This window comes from Chaetodon trifascialis, chromosome 9 (genome assembly GCF_039877785.1).
Source record: "Chaetodon trifascialis isolate fChaTrf1 chromosome 9, fChaTrf1.hap1, whole genome shotgun sequence".
Taxonomy (NCBI): domain Eukaryota; kingdom Metazoa; phylum Chordata; class Actinopteri; order Chaetodontiformes; family Chaetodontidae; genus Chaetodon; species Chaetodon trifascialis.
Window position 1 is genome coordinate 27,183,417 of NC_092064.1, and position 25,979 is coordinate 27,209,395.

Consider the following 25,979-nt stretch of genomic DNA (forward strand, 5'->3'; position numbering starts at 1 on the left):
GGAAAACAGGAAAACTTCAAACTGTGTCGTCTCTTGTTAGAGTTTGATCAGGATGCTGAGTTGAGTGTTGAGAGCTCTAAAACTTTTTGACGTACAAAGACAATATGTCCAATGTTTCACTGATTTTGGTAAACATGTTAATTCTAAACATGTTTCATAAAAAGCTTTACAGATTAAGACGTCACCTCATGGATCACTTCATGGTTCTGCTTCATTTACATTTTAGTCCAGAATCAGGTTTGTGTTTCATGTTCTCCTCTCCCCGGTCTCTCCCCTCTCTCTTTCCCTCCCCCCTCTCTCTTCCCTCCCCTCCCCTCTTTCTCCCCCCCCTCTTTCTCTTTCTCTCTCTCTCCTCTCTCTCTCTCTGCCTCTCTCTCTCCCCTCCCCCCCTCCTCTTCCCCCTCTCCTCCCTCTCTCTCACTCTCTCTCTCCCCTCGCTCTCTCTCCCCTCTCTCTCCCCCCTCTCCCCCCTCTCCTCCCTCTCTCTCTTCCCTCTCCCCTCTCCCCCCTCCCTCTCTGTCTGTCTGTCTGTCTGTCTGTCTGTCTGTCTGTCTGTCTGTCTCTTTCTTGCTCTCTCTCTCCCGTCTCTCTCTCTCTCCCCCTTCGCTCTCTCTCCCCTCTCTCTCCCCGGTCTCCTCCCTCTCTCTCTCTCTCCTTCCCCCCTCCCTCTCCTCTCTCTCTCTCTCTCTCCTTCCCCCCTCCCTCTCCTCCCTCTCCTCCCCCCTCCCTCTCCTCCCTCCCTCTCTCTCTCAGTCTGCCGGCTGATGCCGCACTGTCCACACTGTTTTGCGCTCCAGGCTCTTTATCGTGACCACCGGCTGTTTCTGAACGTTTCTCGCGGAGGTTGAATGAAACCAGGTGCCTGAGTGAATTATCTCTTCGTGGATACGCGCAGTTTTGAGGGGCCACAGCAGGAATCCGGGATCCTGAATGTGAGTACAGCGTTGCGCTTTGACTCGGCCGTGTCTTCACTCGCTTCTTCGCAGCAGAGGGAGAAGTGTAAGAGAAACTGTCACCTGCTGCAGAGATGAAATTCAGCGCTGTACGTTGGAGGATGAACGCGCACATTCAGTACGCGTACTTTTACACTGATTGGTCAGCTGTAACATGTACTTTATGAGCGTATACTGGAAAAACACAGTACAGCATACAGTAACAGCAATGTGATTTACTAGTTTTTACAAATATCTATCTATCTATCTATCTATCTATCTATCTATCTATCTATCTATCTATCTATCTATCTATCTATCTATCTATCTATCTATGTGTTTTCAGTAGTTTTTGGGATTATTGCTGGGAGTTGGACATTAGGTCAGTATGTCAGCGTATTCACATCCCATAACATTCAGTCAGACATCGCTTCATGTTTAGGATCTGGATTAAATTCTCCACAGTAAGTGAGCATGATGTTCTTACTGTACATACGGAACCGTCAAAGGGGTTTATGACATCAAAGAAAGTCAAAATGAAGTCACAACATGCTGCACATGAGCGCCTTCGCTGCTCTTTCCCCTGACATTGAACTCAGTTTGGATTCCGCGTCTGACATCACCAGGCCGCTTTTCGCTCCCATCAACTTCTCCACAAACCAAGTCAAATTGCATTAGTAAATGGAAAGCGGGATGAGCTGGAAGCACTGATGTTACAGTACGGGTGTGCCTGCATCAGCTGCAGGGCTTTTGACTGCAGACAATTAATAAATCATGAGACAGGACAACTAAATCAGCCACATGTGTCACTGGACCTCTCTGACTTGCTGCAGGGACCAGAAATTGTTCTTTTAGATAATATCTGGAGCTGCTGTGCTGCTTTAAAAAACCTTTTAGTACGTAATTTATAAAGAAGAAGTGGCCTACATTGAATCTTGAAGTTAAAGGAGATTGCTCATGTCACAGTTTTAGCTGACTAGTTGAAATTTTGCCATTTCAGCATGCTGGAAAACGGCGTGTACATCTTAGATCTTCACCTCTGCCAGTGAAGTATGAGGGAGGTTCAGCTTCAAGCCTCAGCCTGTCTGCCTGTCAGCGGGATATCTCAAAGCAAACAGACATGGCTGAGAAATTGGTTGATGAGAGTTTGATGGTGATCCAGGCTTGCAAGCGGATCAGGTGTTTCACGCTGGGCACCTTCCATCCCGTAGCTTCACCTTTAATCGCTTTGTTTCGTGTCACAGCTGTAAGTGCACCAGTCTCTGGGCTGGCACGCACTCTGAATGAGAAGATACGGATGTGAGAGTACAGCAAAGTTTATGAAATGACGTGTCTTTGAAGGATTATTTCCTGGTGAGAGTCTTCAGTTTCTTAATGTCTGGAAGAAACAGAGGGAGGCTAAACGCAGCACACAGCTTAAAGGAGGATAAATGGAGTTTGACCAAATCAAATTATGGAACCATGTTTACTGTCATGGGTTATCTCACCCTTTGGAAATTGGTTTTGATGCTCTACAAGAATGAATAGCAGCATTAGCAGCCACTTTAAACAGCTGAGGAACAACGTTCAGTTCTTATCATGAATCAGTTCAGTAAAAAGTGTCTTGTTTTGCTGCATGTAGAAATGAATAAGCGTGTTGTATTGTGGGTAAACGCTGGAGCAGATGAGCCTCCTCGGGCCAGGGAGACAGAGCGACTCCGGGAAAGCATCGTGCTTCATTGAGCTGCAGGGAAGTGCTTCAGCAGACCTTAATGGTCGTTTTAGTAAACGGTCGGCACAATGAATCCGCTGTTCCTCCTACAGAATTCCTGCTTTCAACTCCAGCACTTGTAATATTAAAATGAGTGGAATCTCCTTTTCTTCTTCTGTGTCTGTCTGCTCTCTTTCAGTCCTCTGTGAAGTCAGTTTGTCCTCTTTCTTCCTTTTATTTCATCATTCCACGTCTCTCTCTTCTCTCCCACTCCCTTGTTTTTGTGTTTACAATTTCCAGCTTTTAACTTGTTTCCAGCCCAGTTATCAAATCAGAAATAACTGGCAGATGCAGGACGCAGAGTTTACGTTACGCTGAATTTCTTTGTGTTTTGATTAACTGCATTGTTGTTATATTCATTTTAAGTAAACCATCCACTCCTCTTCCTCACCCCCCACCTCTTCATCCCATGTACTGAACTATTTCTGACCCCTGGAAAGATAATCTGCTCTGTTTTAGCTCTGACCTTGAAGACAGAAGGATGACTGTGGTTAGCTGAAGGCCCCAGCTTCACTTACCTACCAGTCCTTTGTACCACTCCCCAACCAACACGCACACACACACACACACACACACACACACACACACACACACACACACACACACACACACACACACACACACACACACACACACACACACACACACACACCACTTCCTCCTCCTCAACGCCTCACCCACATAGGTATCTTTCTCCTCCCTCCTTGTTCACGGTGTCCCTCAGAGGTCAGGCAGAGGTGTGAGTGTGTTCACTTTTGGGCAAAGTTTGGGAGGTGAACAGCTGACTTTTCACTGCATGATGATGTCCATGGAGCTCAGAGGAAGAACCCTCACGACTCTGGTGATCCTGCCACCAGCAGGTCAAAGTTTCCAGTTACTCTGTGAAATATGCCAAAATCTAATAGATGGATTAGAAAAATTGGATCAGGAAAGGAAAGTCAAGGACAGGAGACGAGACCAGAAAGAGAAGACGAGTGAGTGTGAAATTTAAAGGACAATAAAGTAGAGGAGGAGGAGAAAGGAGAGGACAACGGGAGAGGAGGGCAGCAGGAGAAAGGCTGGGATGATGGATGAGGGAGCGGACAGGAGGATAAAAATGGAGCTTCAGAGGAGGGGGGAATGTGAAAGAGAGAGCGGGGATGCTGTAATTGCTCTCCAGAGGAGTTCTGATAAGCAGCACTTAAGAGCCTCTGTGGTTAAGTAATCACTGTGATTAAGGGCCAGAGCGGCTTCTGTGTTAGAGAACAACGTTAACAGCGAGGCTGACTGGAGGATCGACACCCCGTGGCACTGCGTTATCACATTATACTGTAACTTAACAAAACACTACAGCGTTGTACAATGTGGAAACCACAGACTGTAGAAATGTGTGAAATGTGAGTTTGATGTCATCTACGTTGGCATTTTGGGTGTTGCTTCTAAGGAGTGAGGGTAAATACCTGCACAATTGGTGCTACATATGTAAATGACCCTCACAGCTTCCCATCCAGGCCGCAGAACGTTAACGAATTCAGAGAGTGTGCGTAACAGCAGCACGCTGACAGGACGCTAAAGTGTTTTTGTTTCCTTCCTGGGATCTTTACACTGATATAGGCTACTAAAACAACACTGATTTCTAAGAAAGTGAACATACTGAACAATAACAGGCTAATTAGGCCTAAATAAACGTATTCTTTTGGATTTACAGTGCGGCCCGCACAGTGTCTGCTTAGAAAAAAGCTGTGTGTGTGCGGCAGAGGGTCAGATTTCAGTCACTGATGCTGCGTTCACACATGCAGAAACAAAGCAGAAGGCGCTCTCATGGAGCTGTGTGTTGTGCTGAGCTCATAAATTACACTCTGCTGCAGCTGGACAGTTGTTTTCTACTGTGGCCTCTGTACACATGAGGAAGTTGTTCATTTCCTACTGCCGAGTACAGAAAAGCCGTGTTTGCAGTCTTTTCTTTGCCTCGCTCCTGTGTTGTTATAACTGTTTTAATACGACCTGCGTGATGTCCTGCTGGGCTGCAGTGATCCGCTGGTGGAGCAGAGTAGAAAACCTTCTGTTTCTGTCCAGATGAACACAACTGGCTCCTGCATGGTTGTTGCATCACAGGGCTTTTGCATGAAGTTTAACCGCTCTCAACCTTCCCCTTTAGCGCCACTTGGCACGTTTTAAAGAGGCGGTTTTCTTCCCGGGTTTAGCTCCTGGCGCAGGACTGAGTTAGCTAACGGGAACACTAACATGAGCAGAGATGCACGGCTTTCCCTGACACCATGATCGAGGCTATATATAGCTGGTTATACTGTACTGGCTGCAGCAAAGCAATTTAGAAACCAAACAATAATGCAATCAGACAAAATGAGCAGCATCACTCAGTCTGCTGTAAGTGCACAGCAGTAATGTGTTGACATGATGTGCAGCTGTAATTGATCTACATTGAGTTAATAACGCTTACTTGGCAAGTTTTCCCCTCAAACTAAACACACACACTGAGGTGATGGATGAACAAACAGATTGTTTTTATCCCGCTCGGGATGAGAAACCTCAGCTCGCAGGCTCACGGCTCACCTACTCGGATAATTGTTGCAGAGACGCTGAGAGGTGTCACGATTCTGGTCTGTTAATTAGAGGGATGACTCATGAGCGAGTGAAGGTGACAATGGTTTGAGTCACACACACCCATCCAACCGCACACGCACACACGCACACACGCACACACACATCCAAAACAGTCCAGCGGTGAGGAGAGCTACGAGTTTAATTGGAGGTCTGTGTGCAGAGTGCTGTTTTCGTGCTTCGTCGTGGGCGACTCTGCTTTTGTTTTCCCAGTTGAAAGCTCATTTGCATCAGCAGCAGCGTCTCCTGCAAACCTGTGCTTTGTTTGTTGTCATGGCCGTAAGACAATCGTTTGTCCACCATACATCAGACACAGCGTGGACTTTGTGGACTGTTTCTGTGTGACTCTGAGACCTCTGAAGGAGACTTTAATAGTTAATCAGTGACATCAGTGAGGTGACATCTCACTGCGCCATCACTTCATCAACTGATTCATGATAAGAAAATAAGTAGCTGCTTCCAATTCATCTCACTGAAAGGGTCAAGAATTAAATCCTTAATTAGCATCAATGCGTCATTAGATTTTCAGGTCCAAAGCTCGAATTAATGTCGGTAAGTGTCGAGCTGTGTTTGTCGCACAGTTTCATCATCTCAGAAGTTAATGCAAAACTTTTTTCCTAGAGAGATGAAACTCATTAAAGCATATTTTTAAATTAATTTATCCAGCCATAATTAGTCTTTGTTGTTCTGATTGGCGCTCTCTTTGAGCTAATAGCTCAAGTTTAAAACATAGACAGAAGTCAGTGGTGAACCTTGAACGGCCTTTATTTTCTTCTACAGTTAGAAGTTATTTCAAACTTTGCATAAATGACAGAAGTGAAGTTTGTTTTCACTGCAGGGATTTCAAACTGAGCATGAGTCCAGTTTCAGAGGTGGTGGTGGTACAGACAGACTGATCTGAAATAGTCTTTGTCTGCTTTAAATCACAAGGCCTGCGTTTTAAGGTTTGTCCACTCTGAAGACAGGTTTCAAAAAGCTTTGTTTTCAGGTTAGAAAAACACCTGGTTAGTGTGGACAAAGAGCCGACATGGAGGTGATGAGAACGGGATGCGGCCAGCTTTGGCCGCATTCAGACGCAGAAACACAGGCCTCTCATTCATTTGAATGGAGCCAGTCCATCAACACCAATCCAAGACCACCTGAGTGAAAAGTTGAACCAAGCTAAACATCAACAGCACAGCGTTGTCTGGCCAATCAGATCCACTCAAGCGCCGTGTGAGTATTACAAACGATCTCAAACTCTCACCGGTAGCTTAAAAACACACCTCTGCCTCCACCTCTGTGTGTCCCAGTGTCTTAGCACAGTTTCCTAAAGCAAACTGTTGCCAGATTTGTTGTGGATCAAGGTTTTTTGGCGTCCTGGCTCTCTCAGAACAATGCGGTGTGAGTCTCTCGCTGTGGAGCTCGTCTCTGTGCAGATGAAACGATACGGCTGATGGCCTGCAGGCTGAGAGGGACATTTAAACAAAAGAAAGAGACGCTGGGTGACCGAGATCACAAGTGTGTGTGTGTGTGTGTGTGTGCGTGTGTGTGTGTGTGTGTTGGACTCTCTCTGCCGCTGTCTGTGTGTTTGTGTAACTGCTGATAGTCTGACGCCGCGTCTAAATGCACCCAGGGTGTGATGAGGTCACTGCTGTCTGTCTGTAAACACTGTTAGCCCTGTTAGACTCACACACACACACACACACACACACACACACACACACACACACACACACACACACACACACACACACGCACACTCAGATGTCTCCAGTGTGGAGACAGCAGCACCTGTGGCCAGCATTAAAGCAGCTTCACAGGGTCGATAACCTCCATCTCTGTGCACTTTCCTCCTCTCTTCCCTTCTTCTTTCCCTCCCTCTCTCCTCACTTTTCCCGAGATCATTGACTTTCTCTTGTCCTTTAATTCTCTCTTCTCTTCTCTGTTGTGTTTCTCTCACATGATCTTTTTTCCACTTCTTCTTCTCTCTCATTTTCACTCTCTTGTCTCTCTCTCTTCGCCTGGATCTAAAATTATCCTCTCCGTCCATTTGGCTCTCCCTCTTTTCCACCTATCACATTATCTCTCTGTCTCTTCCCACCTGTCTTATCTCTCTCATTTTCAGCCTCTTTCACTCGTCCTCTCTTTAGTTTCGCCTGATCAATATTTTTGCTCCCGCTCTTCTTTCTCCCTCTCAGTGTTTGGTTGTTCTTCCACTCGTGTTTGAAGCCCTGAACTTTACTTTGACTTGCCCGCTGGCCTGAAGTTTCAGATGGACTTTTTCCTGTGAAATCATTTTCTCGATTTCTTCTCTCCAGTTGCTGGTTCGAACCTGGAGCCTCGTTCAGCTGCTCTGCTTCAACACAACCCAGTGAAATGAGTGAAAGGGCTTTTCCACGCGGTGCTGTTGTCTGTCTGAACACAGACTTTCGCTGTGGTTGCATTGACCAAATGTGCATATCTGCTGGAAAAGAGTCTCTCTCCTAAGTATGAAGGCTTTGGATCAGAAAGGCAGATTAAATCAGATTAGTGGTCATTAAAAATGTGACTCTTGCTCTTAAACCTACGTCTGACATGAGAACAAAGACTCTTATTATTAAAGCTTCTACAGTGATTTACATTCAGCTGTTTAACTGCTACGATTCAGGAGGCAGGATGAAGATGATTAGGTTTGTTGAGGAAGAGGTTAAAGGTGCCCAAAGTGAGTCTCCCCCCACAGTCTCTCATCAGGGCTGCAGCTCCAGGCTGCTTTTATAACAGAGTATTAAATTATATGCATTTCAGACGTAAAGAAAGCTTGTTTTGCTTTTATTATTGGTTTTACTCAAAAGGGATTTAAAAGAACTCCAGGGGCATAAAAATCACAAACTTAAATTATGATGGGCATCCGGAGGAGCAGCGACACGAGGAAAATTTGTTGTGTTATGTGATATTTAAAGCAAATGGATTATTTTTGATCACTGCGAGAATATTTCATATAAAGTCTTGATGGATTTATTCTGTAGTTGGACGGCCACTCTGCCAGAGCTGGTCCTGGTCGGTGCGAAGAAGGTCCTGTGGACATGAAGCAGCAATGGGGACAAAGACGGCAATAATGGAAAAGTGCATGCTCTTTAGCTTCAGTCGCCATTCCTCCAACATGGCAGCGCGCTCCCTCTTAACATACACTCAGAATAAGAATTCATGTTCTGCATGGAAGTCTCACGGAGCCGGCTGTGATTTGCTGTATATTTTCCATCATAAAGGCAGCTGGCAGCTTCGCGAGCGCTCATGATTTAACCTCACGGCTCTTGACTGGCTGCCAGCTCTTCTCTCAGCCGCGCTGACAGAGAAGCCCGTTTGTTTTTAATGAAGATGAAAATACACTCTTCATACTGAGAGGCTTTTCAGTTAACACAAGCCTTTTGTGTTTTGCAGAGAAGAGGGTTCAAGCACATTTTATTTTATGGCTTCATTTTAGCGACCATGTGACTAACTGCATAAACAGGCTGCAAATAACGGGTATCATATTGTATTTGCTGGCTACACCATGTCTGGCATGTTCTACATTATGATAGCTCGAGGCAAACGCGTGCACATCTATCACAAATAACATGACTCCATAATTCAGCTCTGGCAGGAAAACATCTTGTATTTCTTTTATATCCTGCACTTCTCTGAGATTACATTAAAGATAGCTTTTATTACCCAAAAGTGTTCTTAAACCACAATCTGTCCATTTCATTGACCTGAAATTCTGCCTTTTAACATCGTACCAAATGATTTTATGAGCTGAGTTCGCATTATTTATTTTGCACTGCTGTCTAGAAGATGTCAGGATCCATCTGTATGAAATAAAGGATACAGTAATAACCTATTAATGCATCAGTTTTATTAGAGGCAGTGTAGGCTGAGGTCTTGATCATCATCGTGATGAAAACATGATATTCACCTGCAGGACCCAAACTGTGACGACCAGAGAAAACAGACCACATCAGCAGCAGTTCCAGACCAGGATATGAACGTTAGCACTTATGCTAACCAGATTCTGTTTGACTTCATCACAGCTGGTCTCTCTTTTCAGCCTATTCATCCTTATATCTTTCCTATATTTAGCCACATTATGTTTGGAAATGTTTATAATTTCAATGAATTTAATATCCTGGCAGGACAAACCTGATGAAGCAGTTCATCTGCGTGTACAGTTACTGCTGTTAGAAGACTCGTATGAGTATATTTTGAAACAGCTGATGCTTTAAAAGCCTTATCAGTCCTGTAAGACGTCTCTTGATTCATGCCAGATAGTTGTAACCCACTTGATATCAAAGAGGACAAAGACTTGTGCCCTCTGTGCCCTCACGTCACTCGCCACCACCAACCAGAATAGAACCAACCAATCAGATGAAAAGAGACAAAACAGGAAGTGGCACAGGAAGCAGCCGCATCCTGGTAGCAGACCGGTGCAGGCCCTAATCACACACACATGTTTGTACTTGTAGACTAATGAACCATCATTGGCGAAAAACCTCCTCTAGCCCCCAAACTCACCACACCACTACCAACCCTCAGACCCTCAGACCTCAGACCTGTTCCTGAACGCCTCATTTAACTGTTGCTTTGTTTAATTTAGGTTTAATTTGTCATCTCTCTGTTTTTTAATAACACTGTCATGGATTATTATTCGAGTGGCTGTTTTGTTTAAGTTTTGTGTATAATTGTGACTTTGTGAGGTGTGTGTGTGCATATTGTTGGTGCCCATTCTAGTCAAATCCCATCTGTCAACGCATATAAGTCTCACACACTCACTCATCTAGACGCCCACACATACCCTCGACTCGACAGAAATTCATACAATCATATGCATGCTCCCTCTCTGACACACACACACACACACACACACACACACACACAAACAAACACAGAGAGCTCCAGGGGGATTAGTCTGGCAGGCAGCGCCTCAGAAATGAGTGGAGGTTTTCTGCAGCCTGTCATTAAAACTGCTGACACCTCCACATCCAAACCTCCACTGAAATATCATTTGTCTGAGGTGCAGCGAGCGGCCGAGGACTCGCCGCTGTCCCGCCAACGCGGTGGACAATATTTCAGATGGACAGGCGCGCCTTTATCCTGCGAGTCAGGTGCAAGTAGAAAGGAAGGTGAATATGATCGAAAATTAAGATTTACACAATATCGTAACAGGATTTGATGATTTCACCTTGATCACGTTTTATGAGTTGAATTTCAAAAATATTCAACTTGTCAGGGTCAATTGGGACTCAATGATCAGCTGTTTTAGATAACTGATAACAAAGAAAAAATGCCAACCACACACAGACCGCAGGATCACAACCAAACACAAAAACGGCCATAACAACATATGGTCAGAGTTTAGCGGTTGGAGATGGACTGTCTGGGGGAAATTGACACAATCGTCTTTTGTTCTAGCTGTGGGAAAGAATTTCAGGCTCAACAAATTGAGTTTGAATTTGTCAATGTGCAAAGCAAATGCTTTATTTCATAGGCCAGAGAATAAAGGGACAAAAACAACTTTTGCTCTGCTGTCCGCTGCCCTTTCCGTCTAAAAAGACTGAGCATCGCGCATCATGTCCAGTGTATTGGCTGCCGCAGAGAGGAGAGAAGTTAGTCATCCACACACACACACACACACACACACACACACACGCACACGCACACAAAGTGCCTCATTCATTTCTTTCCAGACATACAGTAACAAGCTCTGGTGATCTGATCAGAGCCAAATTAAGATTTGTCCAATAAAGCTCGATGCGGGAAATGTCACAGGAAAATGTGCCGCTTCTATTGAAGTCATTAATTTTCCCTGCGGGGCGTCGGGTCAAGTCCACGAGGGCTTTGAAACCTGGGCGGCTGCTCAGCCACCCGAGCATGAAATGAACAGCCAGGATTAACTACCTGCAGCCGTCGCCTTCCCTCTGCCTCTCTGCTTCACGCCCTGGGCTGCTTTTGTCCTTCCTGTTTTGTTTCTTTGATTCACTTCTTTCCTTCTGGTACACTCTTGTCTTCATTTCTTTTCCTCCTTCACACCGATGGCTGACCTCCATGTACCAGATGGCCACAGTTTCAGACAGTGTCAAGTACAAACAAGCTGCATGTATTAGAAAGCGTCTATGGCTACACTTTCTGCTCGTTTCTGATGTCAGCGTTACTTTTTCTCTTTGGCTTTTTTAGGCCTTCATTAGAGACAGAGCAGGTCTTGAACAGAGGACATTGTGTTTCATGGTTGCCGTCTTTCCCCTGAGCTGCACAGGCCGTTGAAGGCTCTTCTCCTTTTCTGTAACACTCAGCATATTTTGTGATCCAGCAAAGCAGAATGTAAACACAATTACTTCGTATGTAATGACAGAGGTTTGTGAAGACAATCATGGTTAAAGACATGCAATAATAAGTCTAAATGGATGTGTGCAGAGGAGGAAGGAAGTCATCGAGCTGTCCCACAGTGCACTGCATGGACATGTGTAGACGTTTGTACAGCTTGCAGACATCATCCACTCTTGTCAACGAAAGCAACGGCGTCTCCAAAATCCAAAATAACTATCTTAACTTGCTTGCTGATATGCATTTTGTGTACATAATTGAACTTTTAGTTGAGTAGCTTTTTCTTGTTCTGACAGCACCACCACCTGCTGATGTACATCACAGAAATCTGGCGTTCCACCAGTGTTATCCACAGGTGAAATCCAACGCTGAGCTATGAATCGGAGGCGTGAATGAGGACATTTTTAGGGTGAAAATTCGATGAAACTTGGGGGCTGAATGAGTAAAGCACGTGAGCTGTTGTGGCACAAATCACATTAGTGTACATACCAATACTCTGCGTGACTAACAACAGAACCGTGTGGGTAGATTTTGACATTTCATGTGAACTAATGAGCTGGAAGGGCAGAATCATAACCTGCTCATGCAGTTAGGAGGGCTGTGCGACGCTGGTGCGGTGCACAGGAAACGTCTCCAGTCCCTGAAACATCGAGTCTGGACAGTAACTTTGACGTGGATGTTGGAGGAAGTTAATGATGAGGTAATAACGAAGCAGAAATGAAGAAGAACTTCTGACTTCAGCTCTTAAATAAATATCCCACTTTGTGCTGCAGCGGTCGTAGGTCACGTTCACAGCGTGTGTGTGTGTGTGTGTGTGTGTGTGTGTGTGTGTGTGTGTGTGTGTGTGTGTGTGTGTGTGTGTGTGTGTGTGTGTCTGTGTATGAAAATGAAGGACCCACTTTGCCTAATAAGCCTGTGTGGGTAGTAACATCGAGACACTTGATTCTTTCCAAATCATCCTGACACACAGAAGCAGCTTAGTGTCCTATCCTTTAGTACGGGTTGAGTGATTTGCATCAGGCTCACGCTCTATTGGTGGAGATGGATGGAGACCAAACTGCATCCTGTGGCTTGTTTCTAGGTTTTACTATGAACCAGTATGGCTTTGGAGCCACATGTTCAATTACAGCACTCCTTTTTAAAAAGGTCAAACTCTCAGAATAAAGGACTGAGAGGAAACCCGCAAAAGGAAAAGAGGTTCTGGTAATGTGGATGGTTTCTAGCAAACTGTTGGCTGATTCATCAACAAAGCAGCTACACAAAGGATCAAAGCTGTTACTGTGACCAGCACACCTTCGATGAATTTCCCATTGCTTCTCAGGCTCTCTTTGTTTCATTTTATGGCTTTGTGTTACTGTAAACAGGCTGCTTGTCAGCGGAGGGGCTGCGGATGAAAATGGAGCTGGTTGATTGAGTTTAGGCGTCCTGGAGCCCAAAATAGAAACAGGAAGTGAGCCCTGAAAGAGGGGCTGCCTCAGGGTGTGTGCTGTACGTCGCAGAGTGATGTGAAGTGTGCGGTGTTGCCCCGTCTGACAATGCGTCTTAAATTCCTGACATATTTCTCTGAGTGATTCATGTGACAGGAAGGAAGAACGTTTTTAGGAGCAGGACAGGTATAAATCTGCAAAGTCAGGGAAAGTTTGGGAAAATCAAAGCAGCGCTGAAGCTAGCTCCGCAAACAAAGTTCTGTTTCCATCGCTGTCATTCTTTTCAGCTGTAAGTCAGCTGCTTTACATTCAGTCTGTTATATATTCCTGTTTACTGCAGAGACTCATGAACGTTGTGTTACAATGTCTCTCTAAAATATTTAACCTCAAAACTGGTCGTTCACGTTGCCTTGGTTGATCTTGCCACTTCATAATGACGTATCGACAACACGTTTAAACAACGAGGTGCAGCATCGTAAAGAAAAAACACTGTAAAAGTCACAAAACACAGACACAGAAACAGTAAATATAAGAGTTGTAGACTTTCAGTAAACTTGGTGGCCCTGAGAAAACACATCAGTCACAAAACGGCCAAACAGGAAGTTTGTTTGTCCGTGTTACAGAGCTGAAGAGTGCAGTGATATGGCTTCCCATGTGAGTGTTTTCAGCATCACTGCTGCAAAATACTGTGAAATCTCAGAGCTGGGTGACACATTCAGAGTGTTAAAATGAGGGATCCACTTTGTTCAGGTCTGATCTGCTTCCAGGAGCTGAAATTGTATTAAACCAGTATTTATTTAATGAGCTGTATGCCTCACTGCAGTGGGATCACTGCTTTATGTGTCAGACAACATCATGTTCACCTAAAACATAACAAATAAATACACAGATATACATTTACTGAAGTGTTATTTATTGCTAAGATAATAAATGACTGATAATACATTTCAAACTGCATCAAAATGGGAACAACATGTAAACATTAAATCGCAATTCAGTCACAAACAAGTGCAAAGAAACTTGATAAAGAAACAAGTAAGCTGGTAAAAAATCAAAATAAACAGAATTCTTTATTTGTTATCTATATTTTTAAATCTTTTCCATCTCGCTTTCTCTTACTCTGTCCGTATCTTCTCTCCTCCTGTCTGCCTCTCGCTGTTATTAATGGTATTTATTTTTATTATGTTATCAGATTGGACCATGACAGTGGGCTTTTTAATTGATCAATAGACAAAACCGTCTGTCTGCACGCACACACAGAGGTGGGACAGCCATGTGATGACAGCGTGGGTCCTCGGGCTTCAGCCTCATGACTCAGCTCAGCAGCTGATGATGGGCTGGAGGCTGTTATCATGCGGTCGCTCTCTCTTGTTGTTCCCTGCTGCTCTCAGCAGCACTGTCACCTTCTCCAACTTGTATTGTGGTGACAGACGTCGTGTTCGGGCTGCGCCATAACAGCAACACATCCTGTCCTGATTATTATTTTCACTCGTGTTGTAGCTGTGTGACATGTTCGCTGACATGCAGCCGTTAAATCTCTCATTGGTGAGCTGTTGTGGAAAAACTTACAGGTGAAGAGAGCTTCTTCTGTTGTTCTTCACGGATTATTATCAGGACGAGCTGGGTGGTAACACGTATGTAGGATTGTTATTATCTCCTCTCAAACTTTAGAGACATCCCCCGTCAGTCCAACATTTGGGGCTCCCAGAGCAGAAAATTGGGGCATTAAAGCCAAACGTCACACAACACATTCAATGAGAAGGCACAAACACAAGCCTGTGATAAAAATATTTCACCCAAAGCCATCCAGCCTGTTACAAACCACAAAGAAAATCAATGGCATACGTCTCCAAACATGCACAAGGGGGGAAAAGCTGCAGCCGAGTGCGTCTCCGTCTGTCCTCCAGGAGGTTTAACTGACAGAGGGACACATGAAGGTTTAGAACGATGCTGGGACCCTGTACCTTACTCAGAGTTCAACACATGACGGGAGGCGATCCCATAATGTTCTCTGCTGTCTTAACCAAAGATTTGAGCCTCAAACTCAACCGTTGAGTTTCCAAACATCTATTGTTCCTCTATGAAAAGGAGGCACTGATGGATTCACAGAAACACCCTCCAGCTGAGCCCACTATCAATGTGGAGCCTAAATATTTGTCTGTCTGATGTCGTATTGCATCAGAAGTATGATCCCCCATTGATCTGGGCACTAACACAGCTCCTTTGTTTTTATGTACACTGGTGAGCAAATGTGTGCAAAGCTAATGTAGCTAATTGGTAGTGATCTACTAATTACTCCACCTCTGTACGCAGTGCACCTCTGCCGTGATCCTCAAAGGATTTCATGACATTGGAGGTTAAAGCGACTGAGATATCGGCAGTCACTGATTGTGTGATCATGTCAGTGTGTGCAGAACGTGTCCCGGTCTGTGCAGAGGAAGCCTCCGCTCAGCGCCTCTGTGCTGTCACTACATTTAGGGTTCTAAACGCTGCTTTACTGGACGATAGGTGGGGAGCAGATGGATGACAGGAGGAGGCCGAGCTCTGGCTGCGATATGTTCCAGTCACCCCGCTGGAACCAGTACTGGTATATATGACACAGCGTGCAGCAGCGTCCAGCTGAGCTTTACAAATATGACACAGGTGAGACTGTGTGACAGACACCAGCTGATGACGTCCTCTGACTGCCGCACTCTGCGGATTCACGCTCTGCAGGGACGCTGAAGTCAGATGCCATAGTCGTGCATTTGACTCCAAAGATGTTACAGAAACTGATTACCTTGTCGGAGACTGAGCCTTTCTAATAATATAGTCTGGTTGTTTGGTCCAGATATACCCAGTCATCTTCACTGTAATCTAATCTGAAGTCACTGTCTGTTGTGACTCACCTGTAAAGGGATTAGTCCTTTGATGGATCGTTGTAATAACTGTAGCCCTGGGCGGCAGCCGCACTGCTGGTGACAACTGTCTGTCAGCACTTCCTGTAGCACAGTGACAATTTAAACAAGGTGCATGGAAACTGTTATATCATCAGCACACTGTGTGATTAGCAAAATGTGTTGAAACTCCAGGGAGCTTTATTTAAAGAAGGAAAGCAGGTGTTCCCTCCATCATGTGAGCTCATTTTTAGAAAAGTCTCATTACCACAGCAAACAGAAAACGGCACAGACTTACAGAAAATTTCACTGTCTGAGTGGAATAAAGACAGTGAAGTGAGCTTTCTTAACCGTTTACCACCCGGTGTTGGGTGGCACTATGTGGAGCTATCACAAACTGCGACAAGATTATCACAATGGAGTGTAACTTTTAATATATGCATGAAAAGATTGAGTTCAAAGACAGACAATCTGAAAGAACTGGAGACAGGACAGCTCTGAAACTGATTCCTATCATCCTCAGCTGGACTGTAGAGCTAACACAGCGCTCTGCTGTGCTAGATTTAGGTTTACCAGGAGGATGCGACACAAATGACATTAGTAGAATTAATAGCAGAGGTAAACAGTAAGTGGTGGAAGTGCTCGTGGACGACTTTCCCACAGCGCTCTGTTGTGCTGTGCTGTGTGGCTCACTGACACAGAACATCTGGTACACCACATGCAGCAGAGCCATCATTATTTGTAGTTACACCTGTGCTTTTCCTGCCATGACTCGACAAAATACCTGTTGTGGCCTATTGAAACCAGCTTAAGCTACAGCAGACTATATTAAGGCTGTGGGACCATGCAAAGGGACACAGCTGCAGAAAGTTCAGCTCCTGCACAGACTCAGATCTCCGACTCAGGAAAGGACCTTTGGTATTGTTCATATTCTGCAAGGAAGGCTACACTCTTGTTAGTGTTAGAGTGTTTCAGAGCATGAAGCCTGACACGTCTCAATCCGATTTGTGAGATGTTTTGCAGCCAGTTTAGGACTGACGGCATCGTCAGCTCTGTGGCTGCCGTCCGTCCTGCCATGTCCGTCCTGCCTGTGTCTGTGTAACGCGAGCGCTGGTGTTTCAGCCGCTGGCCTGCTGCCATGTGACACAGCAGATATGTCTGAGCTCACCACAGATGTGTTTACGCTAGCACACCAAACTGGCTGTGACTATCGCAGGAATATCTTTTTTAGGCCTCAGGCAAGCTGCCGGTGAAGAAACAGATCGGTTTGGGGATGCATGAAATCGCTGAACAGAGGCCGCGGGGTGCAGATGGTGCTGATGAGGTGTTAAAGTGAACATCTCTTTTCAGCCCATCTGACGTTTTAGGCTCCTTTCAAATACTTTGCAGCTTAAAGCCAAATTTAAACTGCCGACGTTCCCTTCCTAAGCTCTCCTCTCCTCCACATTGAGTCATATATTTGTCATGTAACTGGTTTCTCAGGATTCTTTGCAAAAATAACACCTCTTAAACGAGCTGGAACCTACTTAGATAACGCTCACAGCTAATCTTCAGTGACTGGAGTCATTTCTGTCATATTTGCAGGTTTAAAGCTCGGGCAGCAACAACAACAGTCAATAAAATGCTCCGACAACAACTAAAAAAGGACAGGATCAGCTATCTGTGGCTGCCTCAGGCCTGTAATAAGCCTACCCACCTGTCTGCCTACGCACCTGCCTACCTGTGTGCACTCTGCCTGTGCACTCAGTGTGCTCGTCCTCCAGCAGGCATCCGACAATGCGCAGTCATGTGTTTGGAGGGAGGCCTGAATCTGGGATTGGATTTTCCAGTGTCAAATCTACCTTACGCTCACGAGTACAGTCACAGCTCCACATTTGGGTGGTGTTATTGTGAAGCGCTTGGGAGGAACGTCTTTACAAACCTCAGCTGTGGGTGTTTATTGGTGCGTTAATATTTTTTTTTGCTGAGCGCTCAGGGGAATTACAGTAAGAACTGATGAAGCAGCGCAGACTCCCACAAGACCTGCAGGAGGAAAATGAAATACAAACAACAGGCATTAACCATCTGGAGGCTGCTACAAACGCTCTCAAGCACATCCTCTATACCGTAAAAGATGGCATTAAGACCCACAGGTGGGCCTGACATTTCACTGAACACTCATTGACTGAATGATGCAACTGAATGTACGCATAAAATAGCCAGCGTTTCCCAGTTTAAGCGCATGTACACTTTATTTCTTCATCCTTTGTGTGTCCTGTCACAGGATCTCAAAATGTCAAAGTAATCCTCTAATCCTAAAACAGAGACTTCAGCCTGAAGAAGTGACAACCGGACAAAAGGTCTTCTCTCTGGTCTGAAACTCAAATTGGTCCCCACAAAGATAGAAGTACAACAAGAGGCCACACACACACACACACACACACACACACACACACACACACACACACACACACACACACACACACACACACACAACAAACCTCCTCTCCTTGTTTCTTCTCTCATCCACTTGTTTCCTCCCTCCTCTCCTTGTGTCCTCTCTCCTTTTCTCTGCTCTCCTTGTCTCCTCTCCTCTCCTCTCCTCTCCTCTCCTCTCCTCTCCTCTCCTCTCCTCTCCTCTCCTCTCCTCTCCTCATTTCCTCTTTCCTCTCCTCTTGCTGTGTTTATTGTTGCGGGGCTCGGCAGGATGATGCTGGGGCTTTTCCCACCACACTTTTGGGAGCTGACACCGAGCCGTCCTCCCTGCTGTTTACAACTCATTATGACAGTCCGTGTCCTCTGGGACATATGTCTCAAACAGACAAAATGACATGTCTGATGGCAATCGAGAGTGTTTTACAATATGCCATCTTTAATTTTAAAACCTGAGCTGAACAGTTTCAACAAAAACTGAGCACTGTGACCTTCATGGAGGTTGTATTTTATTACAGATAGACTGGTTTAAGATTAGGTTTAACCATGTGAACATGACAAACTGGCAGCTGAGTGTATATCAGCCATTTGTGATATAGTATTTTGCTTTTGTTTGCGCTCTATCATAAGCCTATGTGTTGCTGTAACAGCTGAGTTTTCCCACAGAGATCATCTCATCTCTTATCTTTACTGCTGCATCCATGTAGCCACAAGGAAAGTCTGCTGTAAAGCTGTTAGACTGATGTTTTCTCCTCCATAAAGGTTGTCAGTGGAAAGCTGAGAGTCCAGAGCTGTGTTTTAAGGTTGAAAACACACTGTAGTTAACCACTCAGAAATGTCCCATAAACACAGAAACAGGTCTGGTGTATCGGTTAGATACACAAGAAGAACAGATCTATCTGCTGGAGGAGCTGTTTCATATGGATTTTTGGTCCTGTTTCCATGATGATGCACAGAGGATGGCTGGGCTTTTTCCCTGGTGAAGCTGCTTTTTTGTATTGCAAAAGGCTGTTTTGTGCTTTGTTGAGTAATGCTGATGTATGATCTGAGATGATGATCCTGTCCCTGCCTGAATATGTTTCATATTTACATCGCAGTTGCACAATCCTCCAGGCGGTTGAGGCACCATCTGACATGCTTCAACAGAGGAATCGAACACCCTGACACAACTGCGATCAAGATTTTATTAGACTCATCTTAACGACGCCACGTTGCAGCAAACCTGCAGCACTGCTGTTCACTGCTTTGCTGCGGTGCTTAGAGGCCTTTAGGACACATGGCAGCACGTCCCAAGATGCAACGTGTTGACAAGTTGCATGTTTGAGAGTCACATATGTTTTCATTCTGGGAGAATCTCTCGCTCTCTTGCACGATCTCTGTCTTCTTAGATGGAAGTGTTGCTAGATGCAAGCTGAAACTTAACATCAATCATTTCTTATTTAATTGAGGTTAATTACTCCAGTAAAAATAGCAGCAGATAAACCTCTGAGCAACACTAGTTAGTGCTGACAGACACTGATCAGATTTCATTGGCCAGACTGTCACAATCGGTAAGATATCCTGTTGCATTTGTATTAGATATAGACGGGACTAATTCCTGGGCTAACAGCACTCAGACGTGTTTTTACATTTGGCCCAACATAAGATCAATACATGTGCATGATGTAAGAAAACAGACTAGAAATCTAAAATACATGTATATATGTATGAGCAAAGGTAGAGAATGACTCAAACAGTATAGACGGCTGTTTATTCAGATGCTCACAATGTGCACACAGCAAAGCTCAGTCCACTCAGTGCTATTTCCATCAAGCACTATGAGCATAAACAGCCACATTTCAAAGGATGAGCTACATTTGTGAGACGTCGTATCGGCCCACTAAATGTGATTTAAATCAGTAGGAAAGAATAACTCATCCTTCTATGTGTACAGTACACGGTGCTGTTGTGGAAATGATTATCATCCAGCTTGAGCCATGATAAACACAGAACAAACGCTGAAGGGAATCAAACCGTCCGAGCTCTCAGTGAGAACTGTGGAGGCGGCTCCGTCCCTCTGTAGCTGACGGTGGCTGGTTGCTGAAGCCAAGACCCACATCCAGCCCTTTCCTCCAGTCCAAACTGTCCCTGCTGTGCACTGGCAGCATGTCTATGGACGATGAGGGATGGAAGCGCACATTATCTCCTCAAAGGCGAATTTAATATCACTGCTGTGCCGTTGGGGTGACAGTCAATCAGTGCACCGCAGAACTGATTGCTCTGGTCTTACCAGCAAATGAACCAGTGATGTGACGTGAACATGTGCCTTTGATCTATGAAAATGAAACCCTGAATGTTCAAACATAGATGAGTGCACGCTCAGAAATAAAGGCGCAGGAGAACACGTCTTTCACAGATGAACCTGTCCACCACTAAACCATTAGATATGCCAGTTTTATGGAAAAATGTGTCCGCTGTGGGTGCAGGTTGTGATCCAAGTGACGCACAGTCAGATGAACACAACAAACTGCAGCTCCCAGCCTGAAATTACAAATATATGATACTCGAACAGAACGAGCTCTCTTTGAAACTCTTTTATGTTTGATCATGTGAAAACAGTGAGACCTGTGCACCTGAATTCATGCTGTCGCCTCTTAGTCACCATCACCATCATTATGTAAGAATAATACTGACTGCAGAGTGAAGGATTCTGGGTAGGATGGAGATGAGATGCTTTGGGAGCAGCCCTCACCCTCGGGGCTTTGTTTCTGTACAAATCTTTTCCCAATTTCATTAAATTCCCTCCGGATGTTCAAATATTCCTCCAGTAGTTCTTATTATTTTATTCTTCCTCAAGGGAAGCGTGCTTGTGACCAGAAGGTTGCCGGTTTGAGTCCCAAAAGGAGCTGGTGAACTCATTCTCCTCTTTGATCGCTAACAACCAGCACTAAACTGACATTTTCGACAATAGCATATGTCTTTCCTGCCCTCTGAGGACAACTGCAATCACAGGCAAACAGTTTGGATAGCTTCCTGTGAGGAAAGTACCAGGCCAAGCCGGGCGTGCACACCAGAGCCTGATTTATTTGAATAGACAGGATCCCAAACAGAACATTAATTTCACTGTGTGAAGCATATTTGCATTATTTTCATGTGCAAAACAAACAGCACTGCGGATTCTTCTCACTCACTCAGATCTCCTTCAGGTTGCTTCTTTATAAACTGGTGAGTTCACGTGTGACATCCAGACTGTATTGAAATGTGGGTGCAAATATGTCTGTTCCTTTAATCCAAGACAATTTTCTCCTTTGGGCGAAAAAAATGACCTTGAACTCTGAAGTAGTAACGTTGGAGGTACTTTCTGAGGATCACTTTAAGCACAAAAAGCAGGAAACATGAATAATTCAAGTAATTGAATTGTCGTCGAGGTGTCTGCGAGGTGCCTCACTGAGACAGAGTTTAATTTTACCGTCAGCTTTAAAAAGGACATCCTGCAGGGTGGAGGCATGCAGTATGTCACCAAAGGAAACTCTGTATTTGACTGGAAGAGAGACGCTTAGCTGTCGTGACGATGGACATAAAACTGCATCCTATTATTAGGTGGAATGTAGTAGCATCTGTGTCTCTGGTGTGCAGTATATGTTTTACGAGCTGTGTCGGGGTCTCAGTGGTCTCTTAATTCATGTAATTCAGGAAGTGAATTTTCTTGACGCTTGACACAAAAAGAATGAACTGCAGTACCATGAGTTCATGTTTTATTCGTCCCCGGTGCACTTTAACACAGTGTCATTGGTGTTGACTGAATTAAAGTACCTTAATCTGCGCTGTGGGCTAATAAACAGCTCTCAGGATCATTGTCTCACCATTATTACAGCACACATCACAGCTGGGATGGAGTGGAGTCCTGAGAGGCCGAGGCCAATGAAACCAATGAAGCCTCTGATACTGACAATAAAAAGATCAGAATCTGAGAGAGCAGGTTCCAGTCAGGTGACGTTCAAGGCCGAGCTCTCGGTTCACTTTGAAAATAAACTAAAGGGCGATGAACTTAATGAAGGCCTGCTAGAAGACTCCTGATGTCAAAAATGTGTTATAAATGTTGGGAAGTTGAGGTCAGGACCATGGGTGGGACAGCTGTCCTGTTTTTTAGTAACTGCTTGGCTGTAGCTCAAGTTCTTGTCCTTATTGTTCACACCAGACTATCAAGACAAAAACAGCACGGACACGTCCTCCACCTGGCACCAAGCTGGTTACCAAAACTCCCCTAAAGAAGTGAACTGTGAACAGACCTGTCAACGCTCCCATTTCCCAGGATTCTCCTGTATTTTTAACCTTTCTTCAAACACAAAAACACCAAAAAAAACCTGACTATTTGATGTTTGCTGCATTTGTTACAATCTGGTCATTTAGAGGACCCAAAATGCCACACTGAGACCAGAGAAAGTTCATAGTTTTCATAGGGACCCAAAACACCAGAATCACACAGAGGAGACAGAAGGCAGGGGAATGCAAGACAGGAAGGCAGGTAGCAGACGAGACCAGAATATACTGGCAAACACTTTCTTGAGCTCTGGTTGTTTACCACATAGCAAGGCAGGCGATACGATGAATACTGGTTGAAACCCTGGTGCTTAAATACCGTGCACGCAGGTGAGTCTTGATTGCTTGATTGAGTGCACCTGTGCTCAGGAGGAGGGGAGGCTGGGCCAAACCTGCAGTGACACAGACTCTAACTTGACGGACAGGGGGGAGACAGACAGGAGACAAAAGGAGCACAATGGGACAAGGAGTCATTCACTTGAACTGCACCAACCTGTAAAAGAAGAAGAAGAAACATTTACTATCTGACCACATGACTGTAGTCACTTAATGTAGGAACTCACTCTGATGTCTGAAAGCATGTGGGTGCCTCGTTGATTTACTGTGTGTGTCCTTGTCCACATGTGAGGACTATGTGGACAGTGGTAATGGTGGTGGGACATCCCAGTGTCGACAGGTCGACTTGTGTTTGGTTTATTTATAATCACATATTGCAGATCTAAACAAACCAAATTCAAATCTAGAGTGAAAGAGATGTTTCCTCTGTGGTCTGAGCCAAAGAAGATGAGGTGTAGGCGTGATGACACCCCCCGGGCTCGACCCTCACATGTCAACGATGCTGATAATGAGGCTCGGACACAAGGCTGAGAGAATAACATCGTTCACTGGAGATCCAGCTTTCAAATATCAAAGATGCGTTCAGGGACATTAATGATGGCAGCGCTGGTAATGAGGAAGCAGATGTCACGTTCAATGTCATGGGTGCGTCGGAAAACAGGGAACAGCAGAAAGCAGCATGCAGAGCAGTAACTTCAACGCAGCTCAGCGTGTCCTCGTGTTTCTATCACTGCTGATCAGAGCTGGAGCTGATAAATAACCACGACCACTACGAAGTCATTTGACCCGGAAATGAGTGCAGATTGTCCCATTTACCACTGAAGACTGCTGGTGGGTGTTTTATCCAGCGTGAAACGAGCATAAAACCGCCTGATTATCATTGTTTTGGTTTTGATCATTTTCACCAGCTTTGAGATTTGAATGAGGGTATTGAGGTTACTGGTGTGTGTGTGTGTGTGTGTGTGTGTGTGTGTGTGTGTGTGTGTGTGTGCGTGTGTGTGTGTGTGTGCGTGTGTGTGTGTGTGTGTGTGTGTGAAGCGTAAGAGGTGTGTTGACATGGTTCATAGTGTTGCATTACTGTCTTCCTGCTTCCTCTGTTTAACTGTCAACAGGAATGTTTGGCATACGGCCACGCAGTTACTGCCCAAAGACACACACACACACACACACACACACACACACACACACACACACACGCATGCACACACTCACACGCAATGAACGCAAGCACGCACGCACACACACACACACACACACACACACACAGAGGTTGGTACACTTCTTTAGAGCCCTCATTCTGAACCCCTTAGCTTAGCCTATTTTAACTTCAACCCCTGAAACCAAAGTTCAAAGAATAATTTCATTAAAAAGTAGATTCTTATTTTCATAGTTTCAGCAGTGAGTCGTAACGTCCGACTGTGACACAGGTGTTACAAACTGGAGGAGAAATTAAAAGGAAACTGTAGAAATAGGACCTGAGCTGTTGTAAACTTCCACCACAGACCTCCTGTACATGTTGCACACAGAGATCCTTTTCAAAGACGTATTATTAGTTACACCTCAGGTACGCTGACTTCACCTGAAATCAATGGAATACACAGCAGTTAACACTGTCAAGAGGTGAGGACTGGAGCTGGCGTTCCAGAACGTCTTCCCTCTCAAGGTCGGAAATTCAGTTTGGACACGGTAGTACAACACACACACACACACACACACACACACACACACACACACACACACACACACACACACACACACACAGAGACACAGTGTCTGCCTTTATATCTTCCTAACAGGGTCGGTGACTTCATCCCTGACCCTCAGGTCAGGCTCTTGTTTGTGTTATCTTCCCTCACGGCTCCACAATCTGAAGTGTTTCTGCACCGACGCAGAACTATTTACGATCCAGACAATTAAAGGGACGTTGTAGCAGAAAACAAAGCCAGCAACCTATCAGTTAGTTTCTCTGTGCTGCAGAACCTGAATACTGTGCTGCATAACTGTTGCATTAACAGTGTCCAGTGGTTGTGTCAAACAACAACAAAACACATCTGTACTATTCTTTTAACTCCACGAATGTATGATTATATGACTTGACTCATCAAGTCTTGTACCAGTTAGACAAAAGTGCTCTGCTGGGGGCTGACATTAATCTACAAATACCCAAACATGTTCAGTAAAATGTGGAAGCCTTTGTGTTGGTTAGCAAAGTATTTCTCATTAGAGTTACAGTTACACATAATGTTATCATGTGCTAATCAAAGTAAGCCTGTGCTGAGTCACATAACTTCATCTCAGCCTTATCAAACCACCAATGCAATGACGTTCACGACTCGATTTTGACTTGTAACGCTGCACTAAGTACAAATAAAAAGCCTCTCAAGCGTCTTTGGCTTGCCTTCATATCTCACGTTATGTTGTTTATTGTTCCTCGTCGCTCTGGGAGAGCTGCTCAGGTGGAGCTGTGACATTCAGAGTAACCTTGGTCAAGACCATGAGAGTCGAAGGTCTGAGCAATGAGGCGACTGTCGCAGAGAAATGAGGCTGAGAAGAGAACAAGAGTACAGGAAAGGACAGAGATGAGGCGTGTGTAGAGTTTGTATTAGTATTTGTATATGACGGAGAAAACATCTGTTTGTGTGTGATGCGTTAGGGAGAAAATGTGTGTGTGCGTGTGCGTGTGTGCTGACAGCCAGCATGATGTGTGCACGGCTGCCTTGACCTAATCTCCTCTGGCAGGAGATCAGACACTGCCGTGCTGCACCGGACAGCACAGAACAGGTTGATATAGGCCTCCATTGTACACACACACACACACACACACACACACACACACACACACACACACACACACACACATACACACATTCCTAATTCTTAAATCCCTAATAAACCTTTTGAACCGCTTTCCAGCTGTGAACTGAATCAGTTACAGTACATTTCTGCAGAACTATTATGTTGTACAAACAGTTTTTTTCCATAGAAATACAGTTTGAGCAAATCATCTCTTTAATACCTGCAAGACTGCACAGGG

The 25,979-nt window shown here is 44.9% G+C and overlaps 1 protein-coding gene across 1 annotated transcript in view; it reads left to right on the forward strand.

Annotated features, from left to right (window-relative positions):
• The first annotated feature begins 730 nt into the window (after positions 1–730).
• gpr4 (G protein-coupled receptor 4) overlaps positions 731–25,979 on the forward strand; it is a 35,303-nt gene continuing 10,054 nt past the window's right edge. Inside the window, exon 1 of the mRNA XM_070969650.1 lies at positions 731–932. The gene's annotated coding sequence lies outside the window, so the exon portion shown is untranslated. The remainder of the gene's footprint in view (positions 933–25,979) is intronic.